The sequence below is a fragment of the Pristiophorus japonicus genome, unplaced genomic scaffold, assembly GCF_044704955.1.
Source record: "Pristiophorus japonicus isolate sPriJap1 unplaced genomic scaffold, sPriJap1.hap1 HAP1_SCAFFOLD_754, whole genome shotgun sequence".
Classification (NCBI taxonomy): domain Eukaryota; kingdom Metazoa; phylum Chordata; class Chondrichthyes; family Pristiophoridae; genus Pristiophorus; species Pristiophorus japonicus.
In genome coordinates, this window is record NW_027254671.1 from 160,009 (window position 1) to 180,626 (window position 20,618).

Here is a 20,618-nt window from a genome sequence, read left to right on the forward strand (position 1 = left end):
AGGAAGAATGTTCCCGATGTTGGGGAAGTCCAGAACCAGGGGTCAGAGTTTAAGGGATAAGGGGGAAGCCATTTAGCACCGAGATGTGGAGAAACTTCTTCACTCAGAGAGTTGTTAAGCTGTGTAATTCTCTGCCACAGAGAGTTGTTGATGCCAGTTAGTTAGATATATTCAAGAGGGAGTTAGATGTGGCTCTTATGGCTAAAGGGATCAAGAGGTATGGAGAGAAAGCAGGAAAGGGGTACTGAGGTGAATGATCAGCCATGATCTTATTGAATGGTGGTGCAGGCTCGATTTGCCGAATGGCCTTCTCCTGCACCTATTTTCTACGTTTCTATGTTTCTATGACCTGCTACTACTTTTTTAATAATGGACTCCAATATTTTCCCAACCACAGACGTTAGGCTAACTGGTCTATAGTTTCCTGCTTTTTGTCTTCCTCCTTTTTTAAATTGGGGCATTACATTTGCAGTTTTCCAACCTGCTGGGTCCTCCCCAGAATCCAGGCAGTGCATGTCCACAGATCCCTGAAAGTAGCAGGCCAGGTAGATAAGGTGGTTAAGAAGGAATACGGAATGGTTGCCTTTATTATCCGAGGAATAGAATACAAGAGATGTGGTCGGTGGGGCAGGTTAGGTCACAGCTGGAGTACTGCGTGATGTTCTGGTCGCCATATTACAGGAAGGACATGATTGCACTGAAGAGGATACAGAGGAGATTTACGAGTCTGTTGCCTGGAGTGGAGAATCTTAGCCATGAGGACAGATTGGATCGGCTGGATTTGTTTTCCATGGTACAGAGCCTGAGGGGGGACCTCATTGAGGTGTATAAAATTATGAGGGGCCTAGATATAGTGGATAGAAAGGGCCTATTACCCTTAGCAGAGGGGTCATCAACAAGGAGGCATAAATTTAAAGTAATTGGTAGAAAGTTTAGAGGGGAAGTTTCTTCACGCAGAGGGTTGGGGGGTCTGGAACTCACTGCCTGAAAGGGTGGCAGAGGCAGAAACCCTCACCACATTTAAAAAGTGCTTGGATGTGACCTGAAGTGCTGTAACCTGCAGGGTCATGGACCTCGAGCTGGAAAGTGGGATTAGGCTGGATAGCCTCTTGTTGGCCGGTGCGGACACGATGGGCCAAAATGGCCTCCTTCCGTGCTGTAAACTTCTATGATTCTATGAACTCCTTCACAAAGAGTTGAGGTGCGTGTGAGGTGACTTGGGCACACCTTTCCTCATGTGACAACATTTCAAAGGCAACTCAACGACTGTAAAGCGCTTTGGGGCATCATGAGTTCCTGACAGACGCTGCAGAAATGCAAGTCCTTCTTTGCAAAAGTTCGATGCAAATTCAAAATTCGTGGCAAAATGAGGGCTCGTCCGAGATTTGAACCCGGGACCTCTCGCAAATTTCAAATAACAACCCCAAAGCGAGAATCATACGTCTAGACCAACAAGCCAACTACACATTTGATGTGGAGATAAGGAGTAACCATTCTTAATCATTTTTAGTTTGTGTTATTATTCCTGACAGCAGGAGCAGATGAGACGGAATCAGTGACTTGGCCTTTTCGACATATCTTCTGAAGCGCCGCACGGTCCCACTCCTGCAGTCAATGAGCTGTTGGGACGTTAATGTATCCATCATCATCATCATCATAGGCGGTCCCTCGAAGCGAGGATGACTTGCTTCCACGCCGAAAAAGGATGAGTTCACAGGTGTTTCAATGTCGGACCCGAACGACATCCCGAAGGATGGAAGATGCCTGTGCGTGGATTTTTTTTAACGTGTGGTGGCCGTTGCACCCCAGCTATCACACGGGTTTGACAGAGCGAGGTCTTGGTCCAGTAGCAAGAGTTAACCAAGACGACTGGAGACCAGCTCTGCTGCACGGACCGAGTGCACACACATATCGCAGTGTTGGCTGGCCCGTGCTCGGATTTCAAATAAAGTGAAAGAATTTTATAGTGAAAAGATTTGGAAGTGTTACTTGTATTTGTGTCTTTATTTTAACTTTGTGGAGTCTGACTCCCGTTCATGCCTCTGCTGAATAAGAAAGGAGGGGTTGACGTTGACCAGACTGCACTGCCCCTGATATTTGTGAGCTCATCCTTTATATTCAGTGGGCTGCAGTGTAACGGATATCAGGTTGGCCTCACACGCGAAAGGTCCCCGGTGTATCCATTTTCTCTCACTGATAGTTATCTGTTTATTGACGTGAAATAGAGAGCAATTAAGGAAAAAGGGAGCTATTTTGCCAGGAGAATACATCTCAAATAAAAACAGAAAATGCTGGAAATTTCAGCAGGTCAGGCAGCATTTGGCAGGAGACTAAACTCGCCTCTGATTGTTCTTCTATAGCAAGTTTAAACATGATGTTTCTGTCTGGTACCAGACCAGGGACCTTTCACATGTAAAGCAAATGTGATAACCACAACAGTACAGAAACCTCAGTCACGACAGCCCCAACAGAGGGGAGATGATCAGTGAACTCCCTCTGTGCTGATCGGGAAAGTCTGTCTCACTGTTTCCCCGGTGTCAGGCAGAGAGACGCCTGCTGCCCTCATTTATTTCAGGTGACAGGACACAAAAGTTCAAAATCAACCTGCAGGTGGCCAGAAACAGCACTGCATAGTGTCGGGGGTGGTGTGTGGGGTCAGGTTCACCTCTGACCTTCTGAGCAGTTCGAATCGCTCCCACTCCCTGGGTTCCAGAGTCTGGATTGATTTGGGGGATGTGATAAAGTGCAAGAGACAACTGGTTTGGTGCAAAAGAACCTCGATTTTATTAAAGGCAAGAAAATACAATGTCAAACTTATAGTCACTTAATTAATGAACAGGACATCACACATTCAAAGGGGTTACAGTGAATAATACACCTCCCACCTCCCAATACCTAAGACTGACTAGGTTAAGCTCCAGGGCAAATCGGGACTATTCTCACCGATCCTTTACTGGTATTTGGTGGTGGTTCACAATTCGGGGTTCTCTGGATTCTGTAGGTTCTGCTTGCCGTAGCCTGAACGTCGGAGAAATCCTCTAACTGCATAGTCTTCAGTTGGATGGTGCCCGCTGATGCGGTCGGGCACGTTTAGGTCTTATGGGGTAAGTACCCTTACCCATTTTCTTTCATTAGAAACAGGTTCCATGTCTCTTTAGGTAATGTTTTCACCTGTTGGTAGTCAGGCCTCGGTTGTAGAGCGGAAACTTTCGATTCTTCGGTTTCTTCCTTGTGGAGTTTTGTTTCGAAGTTGGTCGATCGCGGTGCTTTTGTTGGTACCACATTGGCTGTAGTCGGTTGCTGCCGCAATGGTGATGTTCTTCTTCTCTTTTCCGATTGCAGGACATCGAGGTTGGAGAAGCTAGTTAAAACTGCTGCCGTGGTCTCTCTCCCTTCTTGATGCTCTATGATGCTCTGCTGCTGTGTACATACCTTCTGCTCAGCGTCCCTAGCAGTGTCTTCTGATGCAGTAGCATACGCGTTGTTAAAGCCCAGTTATACCTTTGGAGCTGTTCTAATCATCGCGCAATCTTTGTTTAATTTTGGCGGGCTTGATATTTCATTGTCAGATTTTGGCGGGCTCATTAAATGTTAATCTGTCTCAGATGTGTCAATCTTCTAAATCTGTATCTTGATGGAAATATTAGCTTTGATATTTGCAGTGTCTGTCTGTGCTTGGGGTTAAATACAGGTTGGATGGGCCATTGTTATTATGTATGTGCTGGAATGGTCTTCCAGATCAGGATGATAGTTAGCTATCTCTGGGTTAATTGTTGCGATATTAATGTCTCCTGGGGAGAAGGGTTTTCGAGGTTACACAATTCTCCAGACAATTTGCTTTAGTTTCAATACCACAGACAGCTTCAAAACTCAAACTGGTTTCTTTGAAGGGTAGTTCCTTTAGTCCTGAGCCCTGCCCACACAGATTCAATCTGCTTTGTAAAATCCCAAATTCGATTAAAGTTCGTAGTTTTTCCATGTGCACTTTAGGATTTCAAACTTTCTGGTGGATAGTTCCAAATTAAATTTCCTTTCCAATGAGTCCAAACACTGTGGGGGGGGGGGGGGGGGAGTGGAGCGGTGTGTGTGTTCCCATGAATTTTGCAATCCTACAGTCCCCCCTGTGATACTCTACATGCTCGAGTGTCATGCTCGGTGAGCAAAATTCCTCATCTCCCGAGAGTCAACCTTCCATGTATTTACCGAACTAAAAATTTAACATGCATCCCCCTTTGAAATGCAATGCAGTTTACAGGCAAATACAGTCATTCAAATTCTGTTACAGCATAGAGGGGGTCCAACACCCCTCCGTTGCTCCGTTTTACAGAAAATAAAGGTACATAGTCAAACACATTTTTAAGTCACATTCTTACATTACTCGATTTCTGCGTTTTTACAGCTGGTAAAAGTAAAACAAATTATACATGGTAATATGGTGTTACCCCTCCCTGTGCGATCCCCAAGTTTGGCCAGGGAGCGTACAGCACCTTTGGTGCCTGACCTGACGGCCTCTGCGTTTCATTCAACAAGTAAGACACCATAAGTAAAGAATAATCGCGAGTTGACAGACAACCAAAAAGTGGGAAGCTATTCTGATCCGGCAGGAACTTCTATATTCCTGAAAATGTCCCACCAAGGTGGAATTGTGATCTCTAGAATCTTGCTCCCGATCTCAATTGTTTTCTGTTCTAGAGAATCGAAATGTTTTTGTGAGATTACTACAGCTGCTAGCAGAGCAGTAAGTTGTTCGGGTAGTGGGGGAATTTCATCGCCAAATGTACAACATAATCCTGCAGGTTTGTGATGTTTTCTCTCACAGTGAGGTGAACAGAGGAGGGTTCAGGAATGGGGCCAATCCGTTCCTGGGACACTTGAACTTCTGCCTCGGGTTCAAAGCAAAATCTGCTGTCACTGACCGGGCACCAGAAGTGTCCATGTTGGTAGTGGGAAGCACTGGTGGTGACACAATATGTCCCACCCCCGATGTATGCTCCCTGTGGAGGGACATGGTTTTGCGCCATTACCTCCATGGTACAGTTGATAGACTGTGCACCAGCAGCTTTAAACCTGCACTGTGGTTTAGAATAGGTGTTCAAGTGCTGGGGACACAGTATTATGTGTGCACCCCGGCCCCGGCACCCGGAGAGGTCAGTACCCGTCATAGCGTGTTTCCACTTTATGACATCGGGTGGGACCGCTGTGAAATGAACATGTGCACCTCCTTGAATGACTCCAATGTTCTCCACTCTGTATACAGTGTGGGAAGGGCTGTCCCACCCATGACCGACATCCTTCGTACTATCCCCATGATGGTGTGATTAAAACATCGCGATCGACTGGGACAGGGTAAGTTTCAGAAGCTAGGCCGAGCTGGCACGGGCTAAGTGAGTTACTGTACGGGTGGAGGGCTGCGAGGTGCTTGTTACTGATCCAGGAGGGGACTAAACCTTGTTTTAAATCCTCCAGGTTGTTGCGGCCCTCGTCCAACAACCATGCCCCATACAGCACACACACCTCGTTCTGTGCAACCTGGTCAGAAGCATTCCTATCCTCCCGTACGAGTGCATTCCCTGTCTGTGCAAGTTTTCCAGTTCAGCCACGATTTCCTTTAAATGGATCATCATAGCCTCGTCCTGGTTTAGCTCTGAGCCTTCTCCTGTGTTTTCTTCTTTCATGATGTTTCTCAGTTGGTTTTTTGGACCATTTTTCTGCATGTGTAGTTCTATTTCGTCCAGGCTATTTATCACAGAGGATCCTGCATGAAATGCAGTTAAAATGTCGTTCAAGGTTCCCCTTCTAGGTCTTCCCGTGCCCATGGTGTCCCTCGCGTATAGGATGTATATATCTGTTTTGTCTACATTCTCAAATTCGAACTCATAAAATTACTTGAACATTTCTCTGAGTAGGGCCTGGTATAGCTGCTCTGTTTCCTTCGGGCACCAGTCAGGTATTTGCACCTCAGTAAAGTTTAAAATAACTGAAGCTACTGCATAATGTAGCCCCTGGTATAACACCTTTTCGGTTGGTACCAATACTAATCCGTTCCCAAGTCACTTGGTGGTGGTCGGACACCTTTCTGTTATTGTTCTCACTGGCGGGGTCGTGAGCAGGGGTTTCTTAATGCATGCTATAAGTTTGGTGGTGTTAATTGGGAGTGAGGAGTGTGGGACCACACACCCGTGTAGGCTGGAATCCCACCCCATCCCTTCCCCCTCATCTTGCCATTGCCTGACAAAGGCGATTGATATGTCTGCAGCACAGATCTCCTCTGACCACCACATGCAGACGTAAATTCCCTGTTCAGACTCCCACCACTTGTTCCAACACACCTTCACTCCTCCCCGTGTCCCCGTGATGGTACGGTACGTGTCATTCCCGAGTATTTCCCAGTCAGAGTGCTGATCCCCCACATCCTTGCTCAGCTTCCTGAGCCAGCACCATCTACCCAGGGGAATCTTTCCTTTACAAGTCAAACACACGTTTTCCCTCCGTGACACTGACCCACGCAGCAACGACCCGTATCCGGGGGCATGGAACGGAGGCCTCCCCAAAGGTAAACCCTTCCTGGCTGGAGTAGTGGGTGGAATGAGACCACATCCACCCTGGCCACCTTCCCTCGTGGGCGTACACGGCGAGCTCTTCCACACCCGGGGTGCCACCCGCTGCAGTCACGATCGGTGCTCTCTCTCCTGAGACCATAAATGGAGGATTCTTCCACATCTCCTCAGCTGTCGCTGCTCATCCTTATCAGGGCGAGCAGGAACAGGACCCTGTTCATGTTGTTATCGATCTTGTAGTGCCTCTTTTACTGCCGACAATGTGGGGTCTTTTCCTTTCCCCAATACATATGTCACTATTTAGTCACCGGCTGTCGGCTGAAACTCTTAACTTCTATATTCATATAAACATCCTTATCCTATTCTACTCGTTTCACACCTTCCATACGTGTGGTTTCTTTTCAGTTGTGGTGCCCTGAAATCATTACACGCATAATCTACACTACGCTAGGTTCTTACTAAACATACCTTAACACATATCGTATTATTTATGTACATCTGCCACCCATCTCCGGGTGGCCAGGTTAATTCCTGTCCTTCTCTTTTCTTCCCTGGCCTCTGTGTTTCCAGCGGGGCCGGTAGTAGGTCGGACTGCACCGCAGGACCTGGAGTGTCCTGACCGGAGGTGGGACTGAGTCCCACACTATTGGGGGAATGTCCCCTCCAGTGATACAGCACACCGCTCCTTTGGGGGTGGCTGCCTGGTTCATTTTGTCCCCTGGGGGTTCTGCCTGGTTGAGGGCCGTGGGCTGGGGACCCCCAATTAGTGGCTGGTCCACAACTATCTCTTCTGGGGCTCCCTCGACGCCCGAGGCTACCGGCTGGGTGTCCCTGCTCGCAGGCTGGTCCCTGATCTTAGGTACCTTTCACGGCAGGTCCCTCTCCCGGGGCTGAAACACTTAAATTGGGGCGCTGGTGACCACGGTGCCTTAGGCCGTGGCGTGCGGAGAGTACTTCTCAGGGTTTTGACCCCTGGGGGTGCGTCCAAGTCCCAAATGATTGGGGGGATAGCTCCTCCAGTAACTCAGTCCATCGCCCCTCTGGGTACAGTCTGTGGGTCTGCCACGTCCCCTGTGGGATTTCCACAGTCGGGGGCTGCTGGCTGAGGGTCCCTGCCTTTAGCACGGTTCCCTGTTCCTGGCTGTCCCTTACGTTTATCTGCTGTCCCGGGGCTGAAAAGTTTGCACTGGTTTATGTGGAACCACTTTGTACGGCGAGGCATTTTCACGGCACAGACCATGGGGCTTGCCTTGTCGACAATGTGGTACGGCCCCATGTACAGTGCCTCATAAACCCCTACTCGAGCGTAGTTCCATACCATAACCTGGTCCCCTATCTCCCATTCGTTGTGTTTCCGGGGTTCTAGCAGCAGTCAGTTGCTCCGATGTTGTTTTCCCATATTGTCAGCAGCCTGCCAGTGAATCTGTTTAATGTGTTCAAACAGGTTCCTGACAAAGCTGTCCCGGCTCGCTTCCCTAAGCTGACCTTCCGTGAGTACCGGGGCTAACACATGGTTGGGGGTTCGCCTGGCTCTGCCGGTCATGAGCTCATACGGGGAGTACCCATTGATCTTTGACTGGCTGGCCCGGATCCCTATGAGGACCAGTGGTCGGACCTCTACCCACCTCTTGGGTGAGTCCCCTGTCTCTTTTCGCAGCCTTTCTTTGATGTTGTGGATTAAACCCGGATGACTGCGGGTTGTGGGCGACATGCCATTTCCCTTTGATGCTGAGCACCTTAATGGTCTCCTGCATTACCTGCCTGGTGAAGTGGCTCCCCTGGTCGGAATCCACGTACTGAGGTAGTCCCCATCGGGAGTACAGCTCCCTCACCAGGATCCTGGCTGTTCCCAGGGCAGTGGCTGTTCGGCATGGGAAGGCTTCCACCCATTTGGTGAATACATCCACCAACACTAGACAGTACTGGTAACCTCCCTGGGCGGTGGGTCGGGGCCCAATGTAATCGACCTGGATTTGGTGCCAGGATCCCTCTGCCCTCCTGATATGTCCCATAGACATCTTCCTTTTCTGGGCGTCAGGGTTGTTGGCAGCGCACACCAGACAGCTGGCACAGAACTCGCGGACGTCTTCCCTGAGTCCTGGCCACCACCCTGCCTGTACCACCCATTGCCAAGTGGTGTCCTGCTCCTGGACCCTCGTGGGCCATCTGGAGGAATTCTCTCCGCTGTTGTTGGGGAACTACCCATTGCTCTCCACTGAAACGCATTTCTTCTGTACAGGCTGTCTACACTTTCCCATTTTTCTAGCGTGTTCAGGACAGTTTTAGGGACGGGGTCTTTGATCTGAACTGTTTTTAGGTCCGGGGACAATGCTACCCCTGCCCTCCCTGTCATCCCAATACTGCCCCTGACTGCTGCGATGGGGCCTGGGTTGTACGGATCCGAGAGCTTGCCCGTGCGCGCACCTTGCTTGGCCAACATGTCAGCCTGCTGGTTTCCCTTGCTCCAGGGTTCAGTGGTGGAATGTGCCTTCACTTTATGTATATAGATCTTCCCTTCCTTCCCCTCGGCTGTCATGATCTTATCCAGTCGGGGCTTAATTGCCAGGGGTCTCCCTTCTGCAGATGTGTATCCGCGACGGGACCAGATAACCAAGTACTCCAGACACGAATTGCATGTGAACATACTGTCCGAGAAAATCGTGTGTCGGGTGGGGAATTCGTCGGGGTGTGTGACTACATACACCACCGCAGACAGTTCAGCGTGCTGGGCACTCATAGTACTGGGGAGTTTAATCGCCAGGGCAATGCCTGCCTCTGCGTCATAAACTCCACAGCCTGTGAGTCGTTCACCTGCAAATCCGTTCTTGAACCGTCCACAAAGATCTCTCGGCTTGTGGGATGTAACCCAGCCCGAAAACCTATGCTAATTTCCCATACCCATTCTATGGAACACCGGTGGGCGGTCCCTCGATATATCATGTTGGCTGCGAGTCTTGGCTCGCAGAGACTCTTACCCTTTAAGTCCATCTGGGAGAGGAGTAGGGTCCAGCGAGCAATGCGGGCAATGCTCTCTGTCCCGTCCTTGATCCTCCCGTCCAGGAGCATGTTGATGGGCGTATGGTGGGTTAGGAGTGTGATAGGGGATCCCCTGTGAAGATCAGTGATCTTTTCACAGCCCACTGAGTGGCTAGGAGGTGCCCCTCAAAGTTGGAGTATCCCTTCTACACATCCGTGAGTATCCTGGAGGAGTAGACCACTGACCTCAGCCGGCCGTGCCGCTCTTGGAGCATTATTGCACTCAGGCTCTCCCCACTGGCTGCTACCTCTAGGAAAACTCTTTACCCCCATCAAAGCCCCGAGAGCTGGCACGGTCTGCAGGTCTTTATTGAGTTGGATAAATGCTGCCTCGCAACCTTCGTCCCATTCCCACTCCACTCCCTTGTATCGGAGTCGGAGCAGAGGGGCTGCTGTGGCTGCACAATCCTCAATGAAATCTCTGCTGTACCCGGTTAGCCCGAGGAAAGATCTTACTCCTGTCACTGTGTTGGGGGCTGGTACATTCTGCACTGCTTCCCTTCTAGCTTTGTCAATGGCCCTTTCCCCAGCGCGCACAGCCAGTACCAGGAATTTTACTTTCTTCAGGCCGATCTGTGCTTTTGCAGGATTCACTTTAAACCCTTCTTCTTTCAACAGCTCCAGCAGTTCAGCCAGCAGTGGACCATGCTCCTCCCCCTCATTGGTGAACAGGAGCAGGTCGTCCACATACTATACCAGCTGCTGGGGTCTGCTGAAGCTCTTTAAACAGTTGGCCATACATTGATGGAAAATACTGGGGCTGTTGTGGAAGCCCTGAGGGAGACAGTTCCAAGTATATTGCTGTCCTTTAAAGGTAAAAGCAAACTTGTACTGATCTTCTCTTCTTAAAGGTATGGAACAGAACCCGTTGGAAATATCCAGCACCGTGAAGGTGGTCGCGGAGGCTGGGATACTTCCAATGAGGTCATCCAACGGCAGCAACCGTGGGTGCACAGCCGGGGATGTTACGGTTGAGTACTCGATAGTACACCGTGGCTCTCCAGGAGTTGTCCTGTTTCTTAACCGGCCACAACGGAGAGTTCACATGGGTAGCTATTGGTCTCAATACCCCTGTTTCACTAAAGAACCCTAGGCTGTTTCCATGTCTGCCTCCGCCTCCCTGGGGAAGTTATACTGTTTCTACGGTCGGGTCATAGGGTCACCATCTATGCTAACCTCAACCCCGTTTATCCTCCCACAGTCATGTTTGTGAGTGGCAAAAGCTGCAAGGTTTGCCCTCACATACTCTTGGTACTCCATCGGAGTGTTACTGACCAGTGATTCAAGATCGTAACACTCCTTGGCTTCATGGTACACACCGTCCCTTTTCCCCATTTTTCTGGGATAACCATCACATCACTCTCCTGCCCCATACATACTGACCCCGAAAGACAGTGGTTTCTTAAATCCACGAGGATCCCATGGCCTCGAATGAAGTCAGCCCCCAGGATCCCTCTCCCTTCCTGTTCCCACTTCATCAGGACACAAGTCCATTTGGTGTGGAGTGTTCCGAAACGAATAGAGAACGGAACGGAGAAAGAGCCAACCTTCTCGGTGCCTGTGAAACCCACCAAGCTCTAGGGGACCCCGCTAGACAGAGGTGAGGCGGCGGGGTTATTTACATAAACAAGGGTGCTTGATGCACCGGTATCCAGCAGGTCAGTCCCTTTCACCTTTTCCACCTCCATCTGAACGGTCGGTCTCCCCCACGCATCGTACTCGAGGGAACACAGGTGGACAGGCTGTGTCTGTTCTAGTCACTGTTTTGGCTGGGCTGGGGCAGATGGGATTTCGGTACCGGTGGCAGTGGCTACCCTCCCAGAGCCATCCAGCATTGTTCGCAACGGGTGGGGAGGGGCTGGCTTCTCAGTCTTGGTCTTTTGGGCAGGGGCAGGAGAACTCTTCCCTGCGCTACTCTTCCATTGGTCTGGAGAAGGGACTCCCGTCATTACAGCCCATGGCTTCTCGAATATCTTCCTGGACAGCAGCATATGTCCTCTGCCCCCTTTTGCTCTCGGCAGAGAGGAACCTGTACAGCTTGCTGTCCAGTGAGAGGAGGTGCATCTTTGCTATCTCGGCATCATCACACGCGTTAATATCCCCTGCCTGGTCCACTTCCATAAAGTGGACCGAGGTGTCCCCCTTTGGGGTGAGATTTCCCAGGTGACTTATCATAGCCCTAAGCTGTTGGGTCGTGTGGGGAACCACAAACTGACTTTCCAGGGGCCCCAGACCCCCAGCACCGGTGGGCGGGCCAAACGTTTGTTGCCGGACCGGGCACATTGGCCTTGGTTCTGGCCCTTCCTGTTCTGGCTCGCCTGCCCCTCCTCCCTGCTGCCAAACCAAGCCCAAACTCGGTGCCACAGGTGGTGGTGGTCCACTATCCCTGTCCGCCCCAAAACTCGTTCACCCGTCCTGCTGCCGAACCGGTATAGTCACCGGCACCACAGGTGGTGGTTGAACAGTTTCCTCCTTCTCTTCCAGGTTTACCCGGGCCGTACCCGGGTTTATTAGGAATGCCATGCCTTTTGCCTTGGACAGAGCAAGGGTTAAACTTTTGATTTGTTGCTGGCAGGGACTGTGGTCTCCTGACTCAATAGTGCTGGCTACTTTATAAGCTGCTGTACGTCTCTTAACTTCTCCTCCAACTCTTTTACTTGAAGGGTGAGGCGAGTGTTTTCCTCCCACAGTATCTTTTCATTATTCTTAGCCTCGGTAACCTGACACTGTAAATAGTTCTGGCTGTTTTTGAACCTTTCCATTCTCTGTGTCTTTCCATGTTTTAGCTTACGGAGTTCTCCCCACACCTTTCTTCTGCCATAGCCCTGCCATGTGATGTTTCTGCACATTCACATCGTTCTGCCTGCAGTGACTCGATGTTCTTATCGAGAAGTTGGACATGTCGCTGCAAGCAGGCCAAACAAATTGCCTTTTCTACTGATTCCTTATGGTCCTTGCTGGGTGTCCAGGGCCGCAGCGTATCCTGGATGCTCAGCGCGCAACAGACCAAGCACCCATTAAACAAGAACATAAGAATTAGGAACAGGAGTAGGCCATCTAGCCCCTCGATCCTGCTCCGCCATTCAACAAGATCATGGCTGATCTGGCCGTGGACTCAGCTCCAATTATCCGCCCGCTCCCCATAACCCTTAATTCCCTTATTGGTTAAAAATCTATCCATCTGTGACTTGAATACATTCAATGAGCTTGCCTCAACTGCTTCCTTGCGCAGAGAATTCCATAGATTCACAAGCCCCTGGGAGAAGAAATTCCTTCTCAACTCGCTTTTAAATTGGCTGTGCCCCCTAGTTCTAGTCTCCCCGACCAGTGGAAACAATCTCTCTGCCTCTATCATGTCTATCCCTTTCATGATTTTAAATGTTTCTGTAAGATCACCCCTCATCCTTCTGAACTCCAATGAGAAAAGACCCAGTCTATTCAATCTATCGTCATAAGGTAACCCCCTCATCTCCGGAATCAGCCTAGTGATTCGTCTCTGTACCCCCTCCAAAGCTAGTATATCGTTCCTGTAGTAAGGTGACCAAAACTGCGCGCAGTACTCCAAGTGCAGCCTTACCAATACCCTATACAGTTGCAGCAGGACCTCCCTGCTTTTGTACTTCATCCCTCTCGCAATGAAGGCCAACATTCCATTCACCTTCCTGATTACCTGCTGCACCTGCAAACGAACTTTTTGGAATTCATGAACAAGGACCCCCAGGTCCCTCTGCACCACAGCATGTTGTAATTTCTCCCCATTAAAATAATATTCCCTTTTACTATTTTTTCCCAAGGTGGATGACCTCACATTTTCCGACATTGTATTCCATCTGCCAAACATTAGCCCATTCGCTTAATCTATCTAAATCTCTTTGCAGCCTCTCTGTGTCCTCTACACAACCCGCTTTCTTCCCAGTAATCTTTGTGTCATCTGCAAATTTTGTTCCACTACACTCTGTCCCCTCCTCCAGGTCATCTATGTATATTTTGTGCACAGTTGTGGTCCCAGCACCGATCCCTGTGGCACATCACTAACCACCGATTTCCAACCCGAAAGTGACCCATTTATCCCGACTCTCTCCTTTCTGTTAGCCAGCCAATTCTCTATCCATGCTAATACATTTCCTCTGACTCCACGTACCTTTATCTTCTGCAGTAACCTTTGTGTGGCACCTTATCGAATGCCTTTTGGAAATCTAAATACACCACATCCATCGGTACACCTCTATCCACCATGCTCATTATATCCTCAAAGAATTCCCGTAAATTAGTTAAACATGATTTCCCCTTCATGAATCCATGCTGCGTCTGCTTGATTGCACTCTTCCTATCTAGATGTCCCGCTATTTCTTACTTAATGATAGTTTCAAGCATTGATGAGTGACATTCACTTTCTTATACACATCGGAGGAAATCCTTTCTGTCATCTTGGTTCTTTCCTCCAAAACAGCAATCTCTGCATCACATCCTTTACACCAAGGTTCTGCCGCGGTCGCCATTCTCTGGGGGTGGTGTGTGGGATCAGGTTCACCTCTGACCTTCTGAGCGGATTGAATCGCTCGCACTTCCTGGGTTCTAGACTTTAGATTTATTTGGCGATGTGACAAAGAACAAGAGACAACTAGTTTTGGTGCAAAGAACCTCAATTTTAACAAGGGTAAGAATGTACAATGTCAAGCTTGTAATTGCTAGAATAAAAAAACACTTTACCAAACATTCATGGGGTTACAGAAAAATAATACACCTCCCACATCCCAATGCCTAACTCTGACTAGGTCAAACTCTCGGGCAAACAGGGATTATGCTCACCAATCCTCTTATTGTCAGTTGGTGGTGGTTCGCAATTTTGGGCTTCACTGGACTCTGTAAGTTCTGCTTGCCATACCCTGAATGTTGCGAAAGACTTCTTGCTGCGTAGTCTTCAGTTGGGTCGTGTCCGCTGATGCGGTAGGGCGCGTATTGGACTTATGGGGGAGTACCCACTTTCTTCTGTCAGCAATTGGTTTTAAAGTTCTTTTGGGTAATGGTTCACCTGTTGGTATTGAGGAACAGATTGTAGAGGGGAAACTTTCGAATCTTTGGTTTCTTCTTGAGGACTGTTTATCGTAGAATTTGTCGGTCGCGGTGTTTTCGATGTTACCACGTTGGCTGTGGTCAGTTGCTGCCGCGATGATGATGTCGGAAGTTATTGGGAACTGCTTTCTCTGCTGTGATAATGTTCTTTCTACTCCTTCGGTAACAGGGCAGTGTGGTTCAGGAGTGTCGTCGAGGCTGAAGATGTTGGAGCTCAGAAGACCTGCATAGGAGGCGGTGTAGCAAGCTCCCTGGAAGGCTTATTACAAACTGCTGCAGTGGTCTCTCTTCTTTTTCCCCCGTTCCCCTTCTCCTTCTTTCGTTAAAAAAACAGGGCCCCAGTTATACTTTGGCAGCCGTTCTAATCTGCGCGCCAAATGAGCCCCGATCCTTTGATTTTAATTTTGGCGGGCTTGATATCTCTTTGTTATATTTTGCTGGGCCCATTAATGGTAACCTGTCTCGGATGTGTCGATCTTTTGAATTTGTTTCTTGATCGGGACAATTAGATTTTTGGTATTTGCAATGTCAGCCTCGGCCTGGATTTTTAATGCGGGCTGGATGGGCAATTGTCATTATGCATACGCTGGATGGGTTTCCTGCTCTGAGTGATGGCTGGCTATCTCTGGGTTGATTGTTGCTATGTTAATGTCTCCCGGGGAGATGGGTTTTCGAGTTTACACAATTACCCTGACTATTTGTTCAGCTTCAATATCCCACACAGCTTCAATACCCAAACTGGTTTCTTAGAACGATCCTTTAGTTCTCAGCCCTTTCCACACGGACCCAATCTGCCTTGTAAAATCCCAAATTCGATTAAAACTCGTAGTTTCTTCCAGTTAGGATCCAAATCTTTCTGGTTGATAGTTCCAAATTAAATTTCCTTTCCAATGAGTCCAAACACAGGGGAGGTTGTCCCACGAATTTTTGCCATCCGACTCCTGCACCTATTTTCTATGTTTCTATGTTTCGATGTTTCAAAAACTTTGGCATGATTGGTTCCATGGTGTAATGGTCAGCATTCTGGATTCAGTAAACCAGTGATCTGAGTTCAAATTGTGGTGGAACCTCAATTCCTGCTGTCCCTGCTGCTGAAAATTTGGGACAAACAAGTGAAAGACACCTGGTGCTGGTGGGCAGTTTTGTTGCCTTTGTCATTGATGCTTGATCTACAAGTCGAGTTGTCAAATCATGTGTTCAACCGTCAGTTATCTGCTACAAATCAGCGGAGGACAAATCACTTTGTTGTCTAATGCTGCCTTTGTCTGCACAATGTGTGCTGAGATTATCTGTCCAATATGCATTCCGCAGGATCAATAAAAGCAATGCTGTTTGAAATGCAGGCACTGCAGAGAAACAAAGAAACACAGAAAATACTTCCAGGGGTAGGCCATTCGACCCTTCGAGCCTGCACCATCACTCAATAAGATCATGGCTGATCATTCACCTCAGTACCCATTTCCTGCTTTCTCTCCATACCCCTTGATCCCTTTAGCCGTAAGGGCCACATCTAACTCCCTCTTGAATATAACCAACGAACTGTCATCAAAAACTCTCTGCAGTAGTGAATTGCACAGGTTAACAACTCTCTGAGTGAAGAAGGTTCTCCTCATCTTGGTCCTAAATGGCTTAAACTGTGTTCCATGGTTCTGGAATTCCCCAACATTGGGAACATTCTTCCTGCATCTAACCTGTCCAGTCACATCAGAATTTTATATGTTTCTATGAGATCCCATCTCATCTTTCTAAACGCCAGTGAATAAAGGCACAGTCGATCCAGTCTCTCCTCATATGTCGGTCCTGCCATCCCGGGAATCAGTCTGGTGAACCTTCGCACTCGACAAAACGTTTTCTTTTCATGCCAAGCATTTTACATCAATGCATTGCAATGCCAATGCATTTTTTACCTGGCAAGACTGAAGTACAAGCTGTGATGAACAGTGTGAAACAGAAAAAGCTACTTGAGAAACCATAGCCTCGACGGCATCTGTGTGAATTGCTCTGCGCCGATAATTAGCAGAGCGTAAAGTGGGGAAACTGATGCGAGTCATGAGAAAAGGCCGAGCCAAAGTGTAATGGTGGCGATGATTTTGTTGTTTTTGAGAATTTTTTCAAAGATTTTGGTGTGGTTGGTTCCATGTTGTAATGGTGAGCACTTTGGACTTTGAATCCAGCAATCTGAGTTCAAATCTCAGTGGAACCTCAATTCTTGTTGTCCCAGCTGCTGAAAATTTGGGACAAACAAGTAAAAGACACCTGGTGCTGGTGGGCAATTTTATTGCCTTTGTCATTGATGCTTGATCGACAAGTCTCGTTGTCAAATCCTGTGCTCTGTGGGAGCGCAGTCCCGCATTGCTGAACTCTTTGCTTCAGCATGCAGTCTGAAGTTTGGATTAAAAAACAGGAAGATTGAAATTTGGATGGAAAAGAGACTGTTAGAAAATGTGGTGCCTTCAGCCAGTGAGATGAGGAACTGGTCATTGTCTGGATGTTATATATTTGAGTACCTTGTTACGGTGGGAATAATGGAAATTCAGGACAAAACGATTTGACGATGTCTGTATGTTTTGTATTTGAGTTTAAACTTGTTACTATATAATGAGATCTGCAGGTTAAACAAGCAATATTAAGTCTGTCTGTTAAACGATTCATAAAGCAGTTAGTCAGGATTGTCTAAATGCAAAGCATAAGAGTTCAAAGGCTTTTTCAGTATAAAAATGCCTTTTATGGGCTGTAGAGACGCAAACATCAGAGACACTAGACATTTGGAAGGTGTGTGTCTCAAGCAGCCACGGAAATCGAAGCAAGCTGCCTTTGTGAAGTGCTCTCAGTAACTTTCATACATGGTTTGCTGAGTATGAATGTTTAACTAAAAGACCCGATCCTGCCTTTCCTACAACGGAGTGTGCGCGGGTAATTCGACGTTAAAAGCAACGAAGTGAAAAGAGCAAGACAGCCGTTTACAACATTTTGGTGACCCTGACCTGATTTTCGAAAGTTCGTTAGCTCATTCGAAGCCCCCAACATGAAGCAGAAAGTTGGCTGAGTTGTTGGAAGAAGTGTTTCCCACACATCAGTTCGAGGGGTGAGCATTCTCTTAGTTGTCGTGATTAAAGGGATCTTCAGTTAGTAATGGGAGGATCAGGGGATATTCCATTTCTTAATGAGTGGATTGAGTTGAAAGGGGGAACTTATGCGATAAGACAGGAAACAATGACAGGAGGATGGAGAGAGACACGGCAGTCCTTAGTGGAGAGTGTCCAGTTAAAAAAGATTAAAGTGTTTGGGTTAAAAAGTGATAAAAAGAGAAAAGCGTGAGTGTTGCAGTGTCTCATGCTGGGGATTTAAACGTTAGGAGAAGAGGCTGAGGCTCGAGATAGGGAAGTCTCAGAACTCAGAGAGCAGCTAACAGCAGTGAGTAAAGAAGTAGAGAATTGGTGATTTCAGGCACTCGGGGCAGCCAGGACTGTTCTGACGCTGAATCAGCATCTTGCTGATGAACAGAAGCGTAATCAAGATCTAGAGAAAGGAATATCTAAGCTGCAGCAGATGGTGGTATTCGGTTGCCCACGGAGACAGCAATTGATAAAGCTGGGTGGTATTCGGAGGATTCCTCGGGTCTGTGAGATGAAAAGGGATTTAAGGGACAGGGAGAATGCCCACCGTTCCCATCCACAGCTCCTTTGTCTTCTCTGACTTCGGAGCCTCGAACTCGTGTGGTTCGCGTGGCAACGTTAGGTACGGAGGCGGAGCAGTTCGATGCCTCTTCGGTTCCTCAGACGCTTAACACCCCACAATATTACACACGACCTTCCGGTAATGTGAAGAGTGGGGGAAGCACGCTCGAGTGGACAAGGCAAGAGCAGGATCATGATTCCTCTACTCCCTGTGGAGCTCGTGAAGGGAACACGACCTTAAGTGGTTTTGGGGATACCTGGTATGAGCGAGGAGGGGTAAAGTTATAGGACATGAGAGCTATCCTTAGTGAAGTGGGACCTGCACCCCTTCAGGATCTTAATAAGTTTGCCCAGTAGTGGTGTAATATTCTGGGATGGTGGCAGTCAGGGAACATATCAGAGAAACCGAGGGTTCACATGGTTCTGTGATCTTTAGGGAATCACCGGGGAAAGGTAGTAGGTTTTGAAACAACTTCCAGGTCTCATGCTTGGTAGAATAATAGCTGCAATCTTTGTTACTCACTCAGGCCCACAGTTAATAAAGCGGCTTGCATTATTAACAGGGGAAGGACCCGGGGAAGCTGGGGAACGTATATTCCAGTTGTGTAAAAGTTTGGGAAGTAATTGGATTGATATCAGTCATTACGGGGATGGTACACATAGAGAGATCATTTTGACTCTCCTACCCCCGTCAGTAGTTCTGGAAGTAGATGCCTGGGGTGGGGACGAACGTTTTGATAAATGGTTGTGAAGGGTAGAAAGCTTGTATCAGGGAGCTGCAGGAATTTCAGTCATGGAAGTGAGACAGGGGTTACAGCGATGGAAGGCAGAAGGGCCTGAGTGGATGAATCCCGCGAGGAGTCACATAAAAGGAGCAGGACCAGGTGGTGGCCGTTAGTTGATAGAGGACAGGGATAGACTGGCTAAAGAATTAGAAAAGTTAAAAGAAAAGTTGAAGAATCAGGAAAGAGAAGCTGGAAACACAGACAGGAATGAAACCTCGGTTAAGTTGCTCAGGTCGTGGGTAGATTCCGCAGGTGAGGGAGGATCCCTATAGGGATGCCGCGCCTCAACCACACATGTCGTTCCTTTAGGACCCTTACTTCAGGATAGGGGTGGCCATACCCTTATCGAGGCTTGTGTGGAAGGGCAGCGGGAAATGGACACCGGGTCAGCCGGACATATGAATGTGCTCCTGATCGAAGGGGATTCCCCTCTTCAGAGACAGTTCCCCAACACCCCAGATACACGAGGAACAGTTACTGAACAGTCAGAGATGAAAGCAGTGGGAGAAGCTTGTTCAGAAACATTTAAAGTGTCTGCAGGAATGGGTTGTCTCAGAACTGATGAGATGTTCAGTGAAAAGCTCAAATGTGGGAGTTACAAACATGATCTTAAAGGATGTGAAATAGAAGTTGGATTGTTGCAAATGTCGAGAGAGTAAATGAAAGCAGTTCCGAAGGGTGAACTGAGAGAAGGACTGGGTCTCTCGACTGACTATTCAGCATTTCCGTCATCCTTTACTCGATGTTGTTACACTTCTCCCACAAAGCAGAGGAAATTGTTAAAACCTGTGCAGAGGGTAACAGACTTAGTCGAAGGCACCGATTGTGAGTTTACATTTCTGAATGTTAACAGCATGGAATTCAGTTGGAAACATCAAAAATTGAAAATTGACTTTTAAGGAAAAATGGATATGGTGATCACAGACCAACGGACTTTAAAATGGCATCCTGAGAATCTGAATCGACAAGAACCCTACTTTGACCCGAAGCGTACTGCTATTTGGAAGAAGGAAATACGGAAATGGAATACAACATTTCAACAGCTACAGAGTTTGAATCAAGAAATCGTTGTGGACATTAACCATCACACTGCGGAAATCTAGAAGGTTCACACAACTTTGGACCAGATTGAACATGTAAGCTGGTGGGAGTCATTGTTGGGATGGAGCCCGACGGCAACAGGCATGATGAACACAATGATACAACCTGTCCTTATGCTGGTGCTGGTTCAGCCTACGTGCTGGTCATTTTGATTTATTGTGGATGTCGTGTTGGAAAACAAGGACGACAACTGGACAATGCTGTTGAACGAGTTCGAGCCACCATGCAAATGTATGTTACCCAGATAAGACCTGCAGAGTGGCGAGGAGAAGAAGTGGGGGAATGTGGGAGCACAGTCCCGCATTGCTGAACTCTTTGCTTCAGCACGCAGTCTGAAGTTTGAATTAAAAAACAGGAAATTGAAGTTTGGATGGAAAGAGACTGTTAGA

General features: G+C 48.0%; 1 non-coding gene across 1 annotated transcript; it reads left to right on the top strand.

Moving 5' to 3' along the window:
* Nucleotides 1-16,797: 16,797 nt before the first annotated feature.
* Nucleotides 16,798-16,869, top strand: trnaq-uug (transfer RNA glutamine (anticodon UUG)). Its single transcript has one exon. It is a non-coding gene; the product is annotated as a tRNA-Gln (tRNA).
* Nucleotides 16,870-20,618: the final 3,749 nt, after the last annotated feature.